The 19001-nt window shown below is 45.4% G+C and overlaps 1 protein-coding gene across 4 annotated transcripts in view; it reads left to right on the top strand.

The window, feature by feature from the left end:
* The window catches only part of aff2 (AF4/FMR2 family, member 2), a 453090-nt gene that overhangs the window by 280639 nt on the left and 153450 nt on the right, over nucleotides 1–19001 (top strand). The gene's annotated exons all lie outside the window — the stretch shown is intronic.

Here is a 19001-nt window from a genome sequence, read left to right as displayed (position 1 = left end):
AATATGTTTCTCCTGAATTCCCAAATGGGTTAATGTCTTATTTTAATGGCCTTCAGTTAAGGTCCCACATACAAGTGGGAACATCCTCCCTAACTCTACTCTATCAAACCCTTTCATAACCTTAAAGGTTTCTATCAGCTCACCCCAGTTAGGAGTCACACCTACTGAGGAGCAATAAAAAAAGAGACAGAAACATAACAAGCACCAATCCCCCCTTACCCAGTCCGTGTTTGAAGGCGATAGGGGACCTCAGCACTGGAGCCAACTGCTTTGGATGTCCAGCCAGGACCAGCTGCCCACCATGCCCGTTGCTTAGATAACAGAAAATTCAGCCCGACAGGCCCATGCCAGCGTTCATCATCTTCTATTCCACTGTCCCTCACATGCATCCTGTTAAAAGTACCCACTCTATTTGTCTCAACTACTCCCTGTTATTAGTGAGTTCCACATTCTCACCACCCTCTGGGTTAAGACGTTTCTCCTGAATTCCCTGTAGGATTTCTTAGTTACTATCTTATATTTACTAGCTCTGATCTTGCCCACAAGTGGCATGATCATCTCTACGTATACTCCATCAAACCTTTTCATAATCTTGAAGACCCTTTTCGAATTATGATGTTAAGCAGCTTCAGATGCACTCCACATGAAGAGTAGAAGCTAACAATGAAATAATATCGGAAAGGAAGCGATTCAAAGATGCTTAAAAAGGGAGCTGAATGCAGAGTACTGAGATGAATAGGGACGTGGAAAAGAACTGAGGTGTGAACATGGGATGAATATGAAGGTCAGGATTATTCATGAGCTATTAGGTTAATGGGGATAAATGACAAGGCCTTTCACATAAGTGTGGAGTTTACATGTCAAAGCGGAGGTACTTTACCTTCAATCCAACAGTTACTCATCATTATCAAATTCACATTGGGCAGGATTTTTAGTTTGGCGGGCGCCCGTGATTGGCGGGCCCGGGAGCCGCCGGGAAGCAGAACCTCGCCCGCCACCGGCCCCCAACCGCGATTTCACGCTGGCTGGCCAATTAATGGCTCAGCGCTGCCGGGGTAGGGGCAGGAAGAGGGCGAGCGCTGGGGGGAGCGCAGAATGAAAGTTCCCTGAAGGCAGAGAGCTGCCTCAGGGAGCTGAAGAATTTAAATGCCAAAAATAAAGATTTTAAAAGCCGGGAAAAAAATGCCCACGCATCAGAATCAGTCACCGGAACATATGGATGGTGAAAATTCTGTCCAAACATTTTTTTAAAAAATTAATATCGAAAACCACATCCCGCCCATGGATGAGGTTTCCTGAAAAAATGCGTCGGCCGCCTGGCCAATTCGCCAGCCCGCTAACCGTAATATTGGACGGCAACGCAAAATCTCAGTTAATTACTACTTTAATGGCCTTAATAGGCCTCTTAATTGTCGGCGGGCACGCTTCTGACCCTTGTGTGTGCCAACCGGCTGAAATATCACGCGAGCGCACGATGATGTCGGGACGCTCGCCCAACGTCATAACGCACTCCTTTCACACTCGAGCGGGTCGGGTGCGCGCCCACATGCCGAGCGAAAAATTCTGTCCATTGAACAAACAAATATGAATTGACACAGTGAACCTTTCTTTGCAAATGAGCAAAGGATTCCAACCTGCTGGTTGACAGTCTGAAGGACCAACCACCTATTGTCCACCATCTTGTTTACTCTGTCCTCTGAGTGTTGAGATTAATCCAGAATCTCTTGCACTCTGCCTATTGTTGTCTGATCCAAATTAGTGTCTAAACACATCCCAAATAACTCAGAACAAGTGGAACATAGGAACAGGAGTAGGCCATTCAGCCCCTTGAGCCTATTCCACCATTTATTTATTTTTTCTTTCATGGAGTGTGGGCATCACTGGCTAGGCCAGCATTTTTGTTGTCCATCACTAATTGCCCTTGAGAAGGCGGTGGTGAGCTGCCTTCTTGAATCGCTGCAGTCCATGTGGTGTAGGTACATCCACAGTGCTGTTAGGGAGGAAGTTCCAGGATTTTGACCCAGCGACAGTGAAGGAACTAAATGAAGGAATTAAAGGAATTAAATCATAGCTGATCTGCATACTAACTCCATTTACCCACCCTGCCTCTGTACCTTACCCAACAAAAATCTATCAAATTCAGTTTCAAAATTTTCAATTGCCTCCAGTCTCAATAACTATTTGGGAGAAAGAGCTCCAGGTTTTCACTACCCTATGCGTGAAGAAGTGTTTCCTGACATCACTCTGAATGCCTCACTCTAACTTTATGGTTCTGGTCCTGGAGGAAATTATAGAGATAGGGGGCTGAATTTCGCTGTCAGTGAGCAGGGGGCGGGGCCCGCTCGCCGACGCACAAAATGACGCAGGATGACAATGGGCGGAACCCCCGATATCACCCCGCCCCATTTAAATTTTCAGGAAGGCGGGGGCGCAGCAAAATCAGCTGTCCGCCCGCCGACCTGTCAATGGCCAATTGAGGCCATTGACAGGATAATTAAAACAATTAAAGGACCTGCCCGTCCAACCTTAAGGTTGGCGGGCAGGCCAGGAGCTCCGGCGGGGAATAGAAAAAACATGAAGCCTCATCCACTGGCGGGATGTGGTTTCATGTCAAAAACTTTAATAAAGTTTTAGTGAAATTTATTAACATGTCCCATCTCGTGTGGGACATTGTCACATGAGGGGGACATGTTAGGGATTTTTTTTTCTCTATTTTTAATGTTTGTACAACTGTCAGTGATCTCCCTGAGGCTGCACTTAGCCTCAGGGAGATGTGTGCTCTTTCAGGCGCATGCGTAAAAGAGCGCACTCTCGCTTTTGGGGAATTCCTCCCCCCCCACCTGCACAGGAAGCGCATAGCGCTTCCCCCCCGGATGTCACGCTGGGCGGGCCTTAATTGGCCCGCCCACTTAAAATGGCAGTGGGGCCCGCTTCTCCGGTGAGTATCGGCTCCCCGCCCGCCGGAGATTGGGTCGGGCCCACCCGCCCGACAGGCAAAAAATTCTGCCCGGGGTCTTTGTGTCCCACCAAGTTAAGGCCAGTCTACCTGATCATCTCACCGTAGGCCCAACTCTCCGCGCAGAGCAGTCGCAATAAAGAGTCGCACCTGCTGGGAGCAGAGGGCTGGAAACCACAGGGCCTGAGTTTCCATCTGTCGATTCAACTGGCTGGAAAATCGGGGCACACAGGTCAATGATTTACAGATTGACATTCCCTAGGAGCACTGTTTCTCACTGGGAAAACTCCATTAGAGAACTGGCCCTTATGTCCCTGTATTTATTTCACTCGCGTTACAAGTGCTTCATTGGCTGTGGAGAGTTTTGGAATATCTCGAGGATGTGAAAAGTGCTACAGCAATGCAAATTCTTCATTTGATTCTTCTTTCTTTACCTAGATCCCCCTGGCATAGGATTATCATGTTTAGAAAAAATATATTTCTTTCCCTATATTTTTTCACGATTTCTTTCCTCAAAAAGCTATTTGGCAAATTTTTGCTGAACACTCTGGCATCCGTGGAAAAATACCTGAAAGCTCTGTTGATGCTTCTGCAAAAGTATTTGCAAAACAGCCCCCTTGTACTAGCAGTTAAAGTGTCAGTGGATAAATTTCTTATACAGGAATAATAATAATAATCGAAGACAAGAGCAAAATACTGTGGCTCTGGAAATCTGAAATAAAGCCAAAGATTGGTGGAAATACCCAGCAGGTCTGTCAGCATCCGTTGAGGGAAAGACAGAGTTAATGTTTCAGGCCATTGACCTTTCATCAAATGGCCTCCCAGCCAAAAATAGTAATCGAGACTTTTTAATTCCTTGCTGATCTGTTTGCTCAGCTGCCATTTGCAGTGTTAAATTAAATCCATGGAAAAGAAAAGAACTTGCATTTATATAGCATCCTTTACAACGTCATGATGTTTCAAACCACTTTCGAGCTAACAAGAGTACTTTTGAAGTGTAGTCACTGTTGTAGCATGGCAGCCAATTTACACTCGACAAGCTCCCGCAAAGAACCATGAGTTGATGACCAGGTAATCTGTTTAGTGGTGGTGGTTTAGGGATAAATATTGGCCAAGACTTTGGGGATGAACTGCCCTGCTTCGAAATAATCTAATGGGTTCTTCCACACCAACTTGAGAGAGCAGACAGGGCCTTGGTTTAAGGGCTCTTCTGAAAGATGACAACTCTGACAGTGCTGCATTCCCCTAGTGCTCCACTGGATTATGAACTTAGCTTTTGAGTTCAGACCTCTGGGCTGGGATTTCAACCCACACCCTTTTGACTCAGAGGTGATAGGGTTAACCAACTGAGCCACAGATGATATTGCAGCCAATTGCAGGCAACATGATCAACTTGGCCCCATTAGATCAGTAACTGCTGTTGCTCTGGTGGCATTAGAACATGCTGCAGCAACTTAAACCAAGCGGGGTGAAGCAGAAAGAGACACACCAAAGCCAGATAACAAGATCAAGTTTCCACAATGTTGCCACACATACTGATACTTTATAGATGTACAAGTGTAAAACTGGTACACATCCAGGCCCCAGTGCCCTGATGTTTTACACCCATCTCGTTTAATGAGGAGGGGTCACACTGGAGGCTTGGAAAATATTGGCTTGACCCTAATACAAAGCTAACAGTGTAATCAGTGTCACACACTTATCAACACATCTGCTGTGCCATACTGGACGAGTAATCCAGAGACCCAGGGCAGAATATCAAGCTCGGTGGGCGGGCGTGTACACAATCCGGCCGAGTGTAAAATGACGTGCGATGGGCGTCGGGCGAGCGTCCCGACATCATCGCACAGTCCCGCGATATTTCATTTAGTGGGTGCGCGCTGGAGTCAGCAGCGCGCCCGCCAACAATTAAAAGGGCCTGTTAAGGCCATTAAAAAGGTAATCGAATTCAAATTTACGCTGCAATTTACGGTGGGCGGGGCAGGCGAAAAGGCCAGGCGGCCATGCACTCCTTAGGAAACCTCATCCACAGGCGGGATGAGGTTTCCTAAAGCCAATAAAAATCAAATAAAAATTTTACACTTGAATTAAAAACGTGTCCCTGCTCATGTGGCAGAGTCGCACGAGGGGACATGCTCGATGACATTTTTATTTTTCTTTATTTTTCTTTCAAACACTCCATGAGGCAGCTCTATGTCTCAGGGAGATTATGAAACGCTCACTCACGCTCATGGGTGAAGTTTGCGCTCGGCCCACTCACCCTCCTCCCCTAGCCCACACAGGGTAGCGCTAAGCGTCTTAATTGGCCTGCCGGTGTGAAATCGGTGCCGATCGTGGGTAGCGGTCAGCTTCCTGACTGCCCCCGCCCGCCACTGCTGTGCCCATACGCCAAGGGCTGACACTCTGGACAGCTGATGAAATTCAAAATTCCATTTAAAAAATCTGGCATTGAAATTCTCGGTAACAGTGAACCGAAATTATGATTGATTTGTCGTAAAATCCCATCTGGTTCACTAATGTCCTTCAGAGAAGGAAATCTGCCTTCCTTACCCAGTCTGGTCTACGTGTGACTCCTGATCCACAGCTAATGTGTTTGACTCTTCACTGCTCTCAAGGGCAATTAGGGATGGGCAACAAATGCTGGCCTTGCCAGTAACACCCATTTCCCATCACAAATATAAAACAAAACTGGAATTGTGGATCAGCCACTTTTTATAGAAATTGCTTGATTTCCACCTTGCTCCAAATCTCTCCCCCCTTTATTTCAGCCCATCTACCACTCAAAAACCTCATTTATGTTTTTGTCACATCCAGACTCACCTATTCCAATCCTCTCCCATTCTCCACTCTCCATAAAGTTCAGTTCACCTAAAACTCTGCCATCTGTACAACTCCAGATCACCCATCACTCCTTTCCTTGCATCTTTCTTTTTAAAATATGGCCTTACCCCCACACTGTTTCCATAATCTCCCACCAGAGATCGACAATTCTCCCCAATTGCTCTTTGCACCCCCCGCGCCATTCGACTCACCATTGGCGGCCTTCAGCTGCCCCTCTCTTCCTTTAAGAGCTTCCTTAAAAACCTACCTCTGTGACCAGACATTCCGTCACCCCTACTAGGATCTCCTCCGTTGGCTCACCCTCCGTTTTTGTCTGGCTCTACAGCTTGGAATTTTGCTCCGTGCTAAAGGTGCTATTTAAATGCCAGTTGTTGTTACGGTTTAGAGCGTGGTTTTCAGCTCTCTGATGCTAATGAGTTTTCATTTTGTAGCTGTGATGCATTTAGTGGAGTCAAACATTAAATAGAACATTCAGTACAACATTAGCATGAAAGCCAGAGCATAATCAGTAATTTCTTATTTCAAACAGAATCACCATACACATGATTACTTGTCTTTTTATAAAGTAAACTGAGCCTAGAATAGCTATGACGACAATGAACACAGAACGAGAGACTGTAACAATAAACTTTGATTTGAATGGCTTTGATAATGAGAATTTTTTTTTTTTATGTAGATCTGTGTTGGCTGTTGAGACCATTCAGAGCAAAGGTTGTAAAAATTCCTGGCAGACTTACTCCATCTGCCACCACCATCATTATTCTGATTAGACTGGGAGCTGATTGTGCCAGAATTGTTAACAGCAATATCTCGGCTGCGCACGGCGACAATACAATTCCCAGCCGAATGGTAACGAATGGGGTGATTCCCCCTGTCAATCGCCCCGGGCCAGAATTTTCCGCCCGACGTGCTTGAGCGTCAAATAAGCGCGCGGTGACATCGGGTGAGCGTCCCGACGTCATCACGCAGTCGTGCGATTTTTGCTCGGCGGGGGGCAGCCAGCAGCACGCCTGCCATTAATTGGCCAGCCAGCAGGAAATCGCAGTCTGGGGGGGGCCGATCGCAGGGGGTGGTCCATTCCCCCACCACTCCCGGGCCTGCCCGCCCACCCAGAGGCCACTCTGTTGCAAGTGACTGGGATTGATCTTACGCACATAATTCCTATTTTTAACTGTCCTCCGACTCGCTACATGCTGCTGGGGAAATAATCTTGCTAAAATCGGGAGACTTTGCTGTAGTTTCCATCACAAATTCTGTTTGCTGTTGTCCGGAGAGGCTCTTTTGAATAGGAGACGATGACGTTGTGGTATTGCTGCTGGACTCGTACTCCAGAAGCCCAGACTAGCAGTCTGGGGACATGGGCGCAAATTAAATTCAAGTAATAAATCTGAAATTGTTATGCTGTGGCAGATGATGTGTGCCAGGCAGACCACTTAGCCACGCTATCACAATGGTTTTGCAATATGCATTTATTATGAGAAGATGTGTGCACTGAATTGAGTCCACTAAGACCTTTAGGGATTTTAAAAATTAAATTAAAATATTTATTGCCAAAAAATTTTGAACACTCACTTACATAAGATTACAATTACTAAATAGTATAACAAATCCTAAAATTCCTAATTAGTCTAACCTTGGGGAGGCGGTGGCACAGTGGTATTGTCACTGGACTGGTAATCCAGAGGCCCAAGATAATGCTCTGGGGACCTGGGTTCAAATCCCACCATGGCAGATGGTGAAATTTTAATTCAATAAACATCTGGAATTGAAAGTGTAATGAAACCATTGTCAATTGTCATAAAAACCCATCTGGTTCACTTATGTCCTTCAGGGAAGGAAATCTGCTGTCCTTGCCTTGTCTGGCCTACATGTGACTCCAGACCCACAGCAATGTGGTTGAATCTTAAAATGCTCTCTGAACACGGGCAATTGGGGGTGGGCAATAAATGCTGGCCAGTGATGCCCATATCCCATGAGCAAATAAAAAAAAACTCCCAACTACACAGGAGTCCCTGGTTCAAAGGCACTCAGTGCCTGATTGAGGGATCCAATATCAGGAAGTGGGAGGACCCGCTGATAGATATCACCCTGCCCTTGCCCTGACCCCCTTCCGCCATCTCTCACCTGTGGCCCAGGTTCCAGCAATGATAATAGGCCTCAGGTGCATGTTGTACCAACAGCAGCCACCGCATCTCGCATGGCGCTGCTGTTCAATAGAACTGCTGGCCTCTGATTGGCCGGCAGCTCTCAACAGATGGGACTCTCTCCCCCCCCCCCCCCCCCCCCCCCCCCCTCCAAACGGGTCCTTGATCTCGGGGAAAGCTCGCTGCTGGCTTGAGTGGCACTTAATGTGATGGCCCACCCCGAAAAGAGGTGACGCAGGTCTCTTGCTGGCTCTCCAGCCAGCAGACGAGACCCCCAACACCCCAATTAAATACTAACCTAAGTCTTAAGTTTTTAATTCTTTAATCTTAATTTGTGCAAGCAACTACTTAAAGTAAAGCAGTTTTTGGTATACCCACAGTGTGTTAAATGCTCATGTCCCACTGCATTCTCAGTTTAATTACTTAGTTTCGTGTTGCGTAGTCAGCTGACATATTTTCTTCCACTTGCACTATAGCAATGCTGGACACAAGGAGTATCTGATCATCATCGGTATTTAGGTTAACTATGATGGTTGGGGAGCGTAACTTTAATACCAAAATTCTTGTATCCAAAAGTGATCGATTGCGTGTTCTTGGTGCCAATTTTGAATATGTAGATTACTAGTTGGATCAGAAGCTGATAGGCTGCCAGCACTTTGTGCTTTAGCTGAGTTCTGGGGCTGACTGCAGCCAGCCTCTGCTCTTCCTCCTTTCAATGTTCCTGGCATAGGCCAAGGAGCTGGAAAAACTCATTTAAATGGCCAGAACACTGTCCAGGGACAAGTAGGAAAGCAGTTATCAGCAGCCTTGGAAGGTCGCGGGTCCAAGTCCCACTCCAGACACTTGAGTGCAAAATCTAGGCTGACACTTTTCTCCTGAGGGAGTGCCTCACTGTGTTGGATGCTGTCTTTTGCCTGACGGAAGAAGAGCAAGGGAGTTCTCCTTGGCATCCTGGCTCGTACTAATCCCTCAGCTAACGCTACTGAAACAGATTATCTGGTCATTATCTCATTGCTGTTTGTGGAAACTTGTGCTTAAACTGGCTGCCACGTTTCCTACACTGCAACAGTGAATGGGCTTCACTGGCAGTAAAGCATTTCGGGACTTCCTTAGTAAATGCAAGTTCTTTCTTTCTTCTTTGCAATTGATGTACAGACTGAGATATGTGGTGGCAATACTCCAAACCAAACTGTGGCATGTGGTAATCCCGCCACGCCAAACATTCGCATGGGATTCTGCAAGATCAGAAAGTCGGTTCAACATTTTATTCAACAGTCACAAAAGGACTTGAAAATCAATCTCAGCAGTCTAACCGCATTTGTGGAGAGAAACACAACTAACGCTTTGAGTCGATAATTAACTTTCAGAAGAACATTGTCCCAGAATGTTAACTCTGTTTCTCTCCACAAGTGCTGCCTGATCTGCTGAGTATTTCCAACATGATATTTCTTCCATACTTTCTGTTTTTATTTCAGATTTCCAGCATCTGCAATATCTTGCTGTTGAAAATCAAGCTTTAGTTTTTCTTGGAGCAATATGTGTGGCCTTTTTGTACTTGGACTAAGTTGCAACTCATTTCTTTGTCTGGCAATATCTTTGGGACTGAGGAGCAACTCAAGTTGATGGCCCAGATTGACCCTTAGCACTGGATTAAAATTCCCAGTTGCTTCCATGGCAACAGTATCTCGAAAATTAAATCTTTGAAGAGGCAGGAGGAAACTTAAAACTCTCTGAGCAGCAATGAACTCTGCAAGAGGGGTTCGGTGCAATTGGCAATGACATCTCCCTAATTGAAATAATCTGGGTCTTTGCCTGAGAGAAACCTTTCCCTTGCTCAGATTTTATTTTTTTGGAAAAAAACAGTAACCGATCACCCTTGATTAGAAGTAAAGCGCACTTGTTGCCATGAATTTTAAATCAGTTTAGGCATGCAGTCTGAAACACTGATGTACTGACTGAGATATGAGATGGCCAAGTGCCAAGCCAAGCATTTGGAGACGAAACTCCAAAGGCTGATGCCGCAGGCTACACGTACAATCACAATGGTACTGGGTTCCAAATGGTGGCTGGCTTTAAATCACGGACTGCCCTTTACAAGCCCTGGAGGAGACAAAGGACTTTGCTTTTAAGAAGCACTAGTCGCAAACCCAAAGATTTGTTGCAGCAATTTGCTTCTGAACAGGATCAGGAGCCCAATCTGTGTCTTTCATAAGGAACCCAGCGAGGGCTGTCTTTTGACCTATGCTGGGAGTCGACAAGTTTGAAATGGAGTCCAGCATTGCAGTCTAGATTGTTATCTCTCTTTTCCGTCTGAACGAACTTAAACTCGCACTCTTCATTTTATGACTTCAAATGCGATCCACTTCAAAATGAATTCAGTTATGCTCATGAGTTATGAGGAGCAATAGGCATCATGACTTAAGGAGCCACTGCAATGCTTATCAAAGTGGTCCTCAGTGTACATTTTTATCAGATATTAAGAAAGATGTATGACCTTTTTACCTTTAGTAAGATCAATGCTGGAGTCCTGGGGAATATCTACTGAGGTTGCGTTTGTGTTGCCGGGCTGGATGGCAGACCATGCTTACAGTGAATTTGCACCCATTAATTTTATTGGATGGAAATTCTTGGGGCGGTCATAATGCACTTTCAATGAGCTGAAACTCAACGACAAGAGAGCAAGTTGATAAAAATATACCTGGCGTATTTTTAACACAACGTGCCCTGTTTCCTTATTCTATTTGTTCTGTTTTTGCCTTTCAGTTGTTTAGTATCCCTGGTGATTTATTTTGGCTTTGGTCAATCATGTACGATGAGTGTCATCTGATTGGTCAACCATTTTCCCTTCAATAGACTATTTTTTATTCTTTTGTGGGATGTGGGCGTCACTGGCAAGGCCAGCATTTGTCGCCCATCCCTAACTGCCCTTGAACTGAGTGGCTCATTCGGCCATTTTCAAAGGCAGTTAAGAGTCAACCACATTACTGTGATCAGGTAAGGATGGCAGATTTCCTTACCTCAAGGACATTAGTGAACCCAGCTGGGCTTTTACAACAATTGATGGTAGTTTCATGGTCACCATTACTGAAATGAGCTTTATATTCCAGATTTATTAATCAAATTTAAATTCCACCAACCAACATGGCAGGATTTGAACCCATAGCCCCCAAAACATTAGCCTGGGTCTCTGGAGTACTAGGCCAGTAACATTACCACTATGCCACCAAATCCAACTTCAATGAGATGGAAAAATGGGTCTGGCATATAACAAGCAACCAAGCAGATATAGACCATGTTAGAACCTTGCTCAATGTTCTACCCTTTCTTCGTTCAATATGAATTTTTTCTTGGTATCGTTTATCTTGTCTCTCTTTTCCCATTGTACTCTCATGTTTCTTTTCCTCTGTTTACCGTTCTCTTTATCTTGAAAATTTGTTTTCTTCCCCAAAGCCTTTCAAGGTTTTCATCTCTTCCTCATTTCTAATCATCCGTTGGCCCCAAAAATCATAGAGTACTCCTGCAAAGAAAGAAGCCATTTGGCCATTGTGTCTGTGTTTATTTTTTTTTTTAGGTAGTGTTTTATCAGAGATAGCTACGTACAGATCATTCTGCAGTTCAAACTCTTTTTGTTACTCAAATTTATTGTAAGCAGCAACAAACAGCGATGAAACAAAATCAGACACATCAATTTGTTTTGAAAGCGAATCGACCTTTGGTCACCAGGTTTTCGCATCTCTCCCAATCCAAAGCACTGGCAATTCTGGCTTTGAGCTCAGAGCAGCCTGCCCCTGCTGACAGCACCAAAAACAACAATAACTTGCACTTATACAGCGCCTCCGACATAGTAACACACCCCAAAATGCTGCACAGAACTGTTCTTGGACAACATTTGACACCAAGCCACGTAAGGAGATATTAGGGTAGGTGACCAAATGCTTGGACAAAGAGGTCGGTTTTAAGGAAAGTCTTAAAGGAGGACAGAGATGGAGAGGATTAGGGAGGAATTTTCAGAGCTTTGGACCTATGCGGCTAAAGGTGCAGCCATAAGCGGTCAAACAATTAAAATTAGGAGTGTGCAAGAGGCTAGAATTGGAGGAGAGCAGAGATCTTGGAGAGTTGTAGCTAGAGGAGGTTACATTTGGGAAAGCAGCAACGTCATCCAGAGGTTTAAGGCTAAAGGTAAGAACTTTAATATTGGTATGTTGCAGGATTGGGCGCTAATCTTGGTCAGCGAGTGCAGGAGATGATGGGTGAACAGAGCTTGGTGTGAGTTAGGATAAGGGCAGCAAAGCTTGAATTTTATGGAGGGTGGAAGATGGGAGGCTGGTCAGGAGATCATTGGAATAGTTGCATCTAGAGGTTACAAAAACATGGGTGAGACAATGTGTTGCAAACTCTGTTCAGATTAGGAATGGAGCACACTGAACCTGTGCCTGTGCAGCCCACGGTGCTAGATGTACATGATGCCAAATACACAGGGGGCAGAATTTTACGTCAGCAGGATTTTATGTTCCCGTCGAAATCAATGCAGTTTAGAACAGCTTGCTGCACTTTATGGCCTCATCCCCGCTGTGACTGAGCCATAAAATTCCGGCCAGGGATAGTAAACTCAAAACTCCCTCCCAGGTTTCCCCAGTCTTCCTCAGAAGACCCTAATGTTGACAATCAAAGTGCAAAGGCCTGTAGCTCTGCTCCTGTCTCCTCACTAATGTTGAGGACCAAGTGATTGGGCCTGTACTCAGAGTCTACACAAGTCATGCAAATGGCACAAGAAAGGGGTATTGTGCCTGTGGGGCACTCTATAGGCCTTCAGAGAGGGAAGTCTTCTCTAGTGTTCTAGCGACCTCTGCATCAGTTTCACAAGAGCAAGTAACTGAGGGAAACAGCGTTCTTTGTGGATACAGCTGGTTGAATACCTTCCCGCCATTCTGTAATTTCCCTGGCTCTATGAAGTTAATTTACCAATAACACAGTGAGTGGTTAGTATCTGGAATGCCCTGCCTGGGAGTGTGATGGGGGAGGATTCTATCACAGCTTTCAAAAGGGCATTGGATAATTATCTGAAGAGAAAAAGGTTGCTTTAAAAGGAGGGAAAAGGGAGGGAGAATTGGACTAGCTGAGTTGCTCTTGCAGAGGGCCAGCACTGAGACTATGGGCTGAATGGCCTCCTTCTGTACGGTAACCATTCTATGATTTTGTGATTCTATGCTTCTACCAAATCAAGCTAACAGGAAGCAGAGCAAAGACATGCATATCTGTTGGATCTCAAACTAAACAACAGCAACGACTTATATTAAATAGCACCTTTAATGTAATAAAACGTCCCAGCACTCTTCACAGGAGCATTATAATGCAAAATATGACACTGAGCCACATAAAAATCCTTGGTCAGAGAGGTAGCTTTTGAGGAAGAAAGAGAGGCAGAGAGCTTTGGGGAGTGAATTCTAGAGTTTACAGCCTCGAAAGCTGAAGGTGGAGAAATTAAAATTCGGATGCTCAGGAGGCCAGAATTAGAGGAGCACAGATATCTCAGAGGGTTGTTGGGCTGGAGGACTGAGAGTGACTCTGAAATCATTTAACATCAAATGGCTTGTGTACCATGTATAGTTTACATCAGCTAGCATGCCATGCTACCTATTAAACTTTCTGAGCAAAAGTTACATAACCAAGAAGGACTCCAAAATATTTCTTTGTGCGCATCTCCACTATTCAACTCTGATGAATATCCACCCCTACCCAGAAATGCAATAACTCATGGAGTACTTGACTATTCCATTCTATCCTTAAGTATAACCTTCAACTCATCTGGCACTTGTGTCATTGAAGGCGAGTGAAAATAATTTGCCAGGCTTATTCTCTAAATAAAGTGAAGAAAACTTGCTTAACACAATTGGATATGTTGGTCTAGTCTGGCTTTTAGCAATGAACTGCTTGTAGATTTAATGAATTTCCGATCACCAACCAATTTTTAGGGCATTCATTGGGTTGCTTATCAAAACATCTTCAATCTAAGATCAGTACATGTAGCTTAAAGCCAGGTGGAGTACAGAAAAAACACTGATAAGCTTAAATAAAGTGTCAGGTTCCCACTCAACCAAAAACATGTTACATGTTAATCCAAAGAAGTTGAAGGCTTTGGTCTTAGGAAAGTGTTGAAGCAAAACCAACAGCAACATACAATTAGGCCTCAACATGCCAATAATAACTTAGAATATCCTGGCCAATAGTTAACCCTCAACCAACACCTAAAACAGTTTACCCAGTCATTATTACATTTGTGGTAGCTTGCTGTGTGCATCTGATAGTGACTATACTGCACTGCCACCTTTTTGAGGGCAATTAGGGATGGGCAATAAATGCTGGCCAAGCCAGCGATGCCCACATCCCATGAATGAATTTTTTAAAAGTACTTCATTGGCTGTAAAGCACTTTGGGATGTTCTGAGTCAGTGAAGGAAGGCAATGATGCTATAGAAATGCAACTCTTGCTTTCTTCCATCCTTTGATAATGGTTCCTCACTTGAATTTGAAACATTATTGGTGATCAAAGCTAGAATAAGAACATTAACGCTAAATGTCTCAAATTTGTGGATAAGAGAAATAAAACTCTCAGACCTTACTGAACGCAGTCATGATACAAAATGAACACCAGCCATTTAGGGCTGACAGAAGATAGAAACCTGTCACTACGTTCGCATGTGAGTGGGGGAGTGACGAATGGTGGTGGGTGTGGGGAACCTGTTGTCTCCTGTGTAAATTTGGACCACACAACTCTGATATGTATTGAGGTAGGCATAGACGGAGCAGATCATTGATTAATAGAAAGGACTCACATTTACATAGCAGTTTTCACAATCTCAGGATGCTCCGAGGGATCTTGCCACCAAAGAATTACCTTTGAAGTGTAGTCACTGCTGCTATGTAGGCAACGTGACTGCCAGCTAATGCACAGCAAGCTGACACAAACAGCAATGTGATAAGAAGTCCATCACGTGTTTTAGTGAGATTGACTGAGGGGCACATATTGGCCAGGAAGTTGAAGAGAACTCCCTGCTTTTCGGTTGAAAACTTGAGAAACGGAATGGATCCGAAAGATGGCCCCTTCTCTAATAGTGCAACACTCCTGCAGTACAGTCATGCGGCGTCAGCCTAGGTTTTTGTGCTTAAGTCTCTGGAATGGGACTTGAACCCACTACCTCTGACTCAGAGGCAAGAGTGCCATCAGTTGGCACTTAATATTTGTCACTTGACAGCCTCAAACTACTAACATACAGGAAATTCCAGGCTAAAGTGGATCAACATAAATCTATCAGGCCATCTGGTCCAGCCACTCCATATGGAGTTTATGCTCCACATGAACCTCCTCCCACTCTGCTTCATCTTGTTCAATCAGCATAACCCTTCTCCCTCATCTAGCTTACCTCAAATCAGCGATGCTATTCTCTTTATTCTTTCATGGGATGTGGGCATCACTGGCAAGGCCAGCATTTGTTGCCCATCCCTAATTGCCCTTGAACTGAGTGGCTAGCTAGGCCATTTCAGAGGGCAGTTCACTTCAAATACTCCTTGTGGTAGTGAGTTCCATTACCTAATCACTCTCTGGGTAAAGAACTTCCTCCTGAATTCATGTTTAGATTTATTGGCAATTATATCTAGTTCTGGTCGCCCCACCCCACGAACGGATACACCTTCTCTACATCTAACTCTGTCAAACCCTTTCGTAATTCGACAGACCTCTATCAGGTCACTTCTCGGTCTTCTATTTTCCAGAGAAAAGAGCCCCAGCTTTCCTGAACTGTATAACTTCATAAGTTCTGGTATCATCCTTGTAAATCTTTCATCCCTCTGACGTCTCTTTATGAGAGGAATATGCTCATCGCTTCCACGGACAAGGCTCAGTCACAATGTCGAGGGTCAGACTTAACTTATTCAATCTGCTGAGGGAGATAAGTAACTGCAAATCAGGTTTCCATGAAGCTAAGAGCTCAGCAAAAAAAAATTATGCTGACCCTTAAGATAATGAAGTGAAATTTCGGGCCATGAATCTAACATTACAAAACTGCTAATATCCAGTCCTGATCAGCAACGTTTCACAAAATGACATTTTCGGAGCCACATCAACACAGGGATCTCATTATGTTCTGCCGTGCAGTTTAACTTCTATTTGGCAAGGATTGAAAAGACCGGCCAAATTAATTCCTAACTCGAGATGAATGTTTCTGAGTAGTGTTTGGCAGGGAAGTGCAAGAAGGTCTGATCAGTTGTTTGACAAGGAGTTGGCAGCATCACAACCTGCGGATGATGGAGGGACACAGCAATTCGATTGAAGGGCTAGACTAGTGAATAGGAATCAAAAACAGCGTGGGCTGATTTTTACCTCCCGTCGAGGGGGTTGTGTGAGGGCGGGCGGGAGCGAGTGTGAACATGGTCGGCACCCCCGATCGGGTGCGCACCGCCATTTTACGTGGGCGGGCCAATTAAGGCCTGCCCAGAGTGACTCACACCCGAAAGCACTGTACGCTCCCTGTGCAGGCGGTGAGGATGGCGGGGGGGGAAATTCCTTGAGTCAGGGCCTGTGCTCTTTCACGCATACACCCAAAAGAGCACTGAGATGCCTCAGGGAGATTAGTTTTAAGTTTTGAAAAATGTAATAAAGGTTAAAAAAAAATTTTAAGGACATGTCCCCTCATGTGAAACAGTCACATGAGCTGGGACAGGTCCATTAATTGTTTCAAAAACTTTTATTTAAATAATGAACCCTTCATGAAACCTCATCCTGCCCGTGGATGAGGTTTCATGAAAAATGCGAAGGCCGCCTGGGCTCTTCGCCTGCGCCCCCGCCAACCTTAAGGCTGGACGGGCAGCATTCTTAACAATATTAATTACTTTCTTAATGGCCCTAATAGGCCTTTGACAGCTAACGTGGCTGCACGCCTGCCGAACTGACAATCTAAATGATACGCGGTGACATCGGGATTCCCGCCCGACATCACCGTGCCTCATTTTACGCCCGCTCGCTGGCGGTAAAATTCTTCCCCAGTTCTAAATTTGCAGATATCACCAAATTGTGGGGCTAGTCAATACTGAGGAGGACTGCAACAATTTAAGAAAGGCATTAATACACTTGCAGAAGGGGCAAACAATTGGCAAATTAAGTTCAACACAGAGAAATGTCAGGTAGCATATTTTGGTAGGAAGAACAGAGGAGATCACTTATTACTTGGAAGGTGCAAGTCTAGATGGGGTCGAGGAACAAAGGGATTTTATACTCCTCTGTGTAAGGGACTCACTTCAAGTGTGGATAGACTCAGTGAGACCCAGGCTGACCTCACTTTTAAAGGGCGATGCGGATATTGAAAACACTGTGTCAAGGAATGAGTTGTAGGTGGGGTGGAACTTGTGGTTTTAGTTCATGAACTACAACAAGCACATGGCTGGGCTTTGTCATTTTTTCAACGAGGGGGCATGTAAAATAGGGTGGGTGCCCACCTCACCATTAACCGTCCACCCCCAAAATATGGGGAGTGGGCAGGCGCCAAAATCAGCAGCCTGCGCAGCATATTTAAATGAATAATCAAGGGTCAATTGCGCTTGTTAACAAGCCAATTGACCCCCATAATACACTGCCCACGCCATAATGTGATTGGCATGGGCAGTCGGAGGGTCTATTTTCGTTAGAACGTTTTGAAGTGGATGGGTAGGTATTATTTTTAATGGGTAGAATTTTGCCGTCGGCGAGCAGGGGGCGGGGCCCACTCGCCGACGCGTAAAATGACACGGGATGATGTCAGGTTGACCTCCCGATGACACCCCACCCCATTTAAATTTTCAGGAAGGCGAGGGCGCAGCAAAATCAGCTGTGGGCCCGCCGACCTGTCAATGGCCAATTGAGGCCATTGACAGGATCATTTAACCAATTGAAGGACCTGCCCGTCAAACCTTAAGGCAAAAAATTCTGCCCAATGAGTGCCTTTTGAGCTTTGGGGTGCAGCCCCCCCCCCCCCATAAGATAGTGTTCCCCCCCTTTCTTCTGCCTTGCCTGCTCCCCAAAACACAGCAATCCACCCCCTCCCCCCCCAACCCTCTCCCTAAGCTGGCCAAACCCTCCCCGGCAATACCCCAGATGTACCTCACTTCGGGATCCTTTGGGCCTTCTTCTTGGGACTGGTTGCAATCCCAGCAGTGCCCACTAATGAGATGTTGGCGCTGCTGAGACTGCTGGAACTGCTGGCCAGTCAGATTGGCTGGCAGCTCCAGAAGGCAGACCTTCCTCCCCACTGAGGGGTAGAATCCCACTGTCAGGTAATTTGGCCCACCCACAGCGCTTTATGGCTGCGGGACAGCGAGTCGGCTCCCTCACTTCTGGGGGGTGGGGGGTGGGGTTTGGGGGCGGGGGTTCGTTGTCGTTTGTGCGCACGCCCCCACCCGTACAAAACAGCCCAGAGCCTATTTGCTCATGACCAAAACTACAGCAACACCTCCAAATAAAAGCAGGATTACTTTGCCAGCAGTTTGCAGTGATTGGGGGATAGTTAGGTAATATAAATGCTGTGTTAAATATCAATCCCAGTCACTTACAGCAGGCTGGTCTCCAGGAGTGATTGATAGGTGAGTTACCCAACCATCTCCATTTTGGCTTGGACTCATTGGTGTCAATATATGCACTCTACAAAGGGCGCTGTCAGAGGCCCAAAATTATACCATTTGCTTTTTACATACGAGCATACAAATTAGGAGCAGGGGTAGGCCACTCAGCCCCTCGAGCCTGCTCTGCCATTCAATAAGATCATGACTGATCGGATTGTAACCTCAACCTCACATTCCTGTCTTCCTGATAACCTTTCACCCCCTTGTTAATGAAGAAGCTATCTAGCTCTGCCTTAAAAATATTCAAAGATTCTGCTTCCACTGCCTTTTGAGGAAGAGTTCCAAAGGCTCACAACCCTCGGAGAGAAAGAATTTCTCCTCACCTCTGTCTTAAATAAGCGACAACTTATTTTCAAACAGTGACCCTTAGTTCTAGATTCTCCCACAAGAGGAAACATCCTCTCCAGATCCACC

Source organism: Cetorhinus maximus, chromosome 8, assembly GCF_964194155.1.
Source record: "Cetorhinus maximus chromosome 8, sCetMax3.hap1.1, whole genome shotgun sequence".
Classification (NCBI taxonomy): domain Eukaryota; kingdom Metazoa; phylum Chordata; class Chondrichthyes; order Lamniformes; family Cetorhinidae; genus Cetorhinus; species Cetorhinus maximus.
The sequence above is the reverse complement of the archived record's forward strand: the minus strand, read 5'-3'. Positions and strand labels throughout refer to the sequence as shown.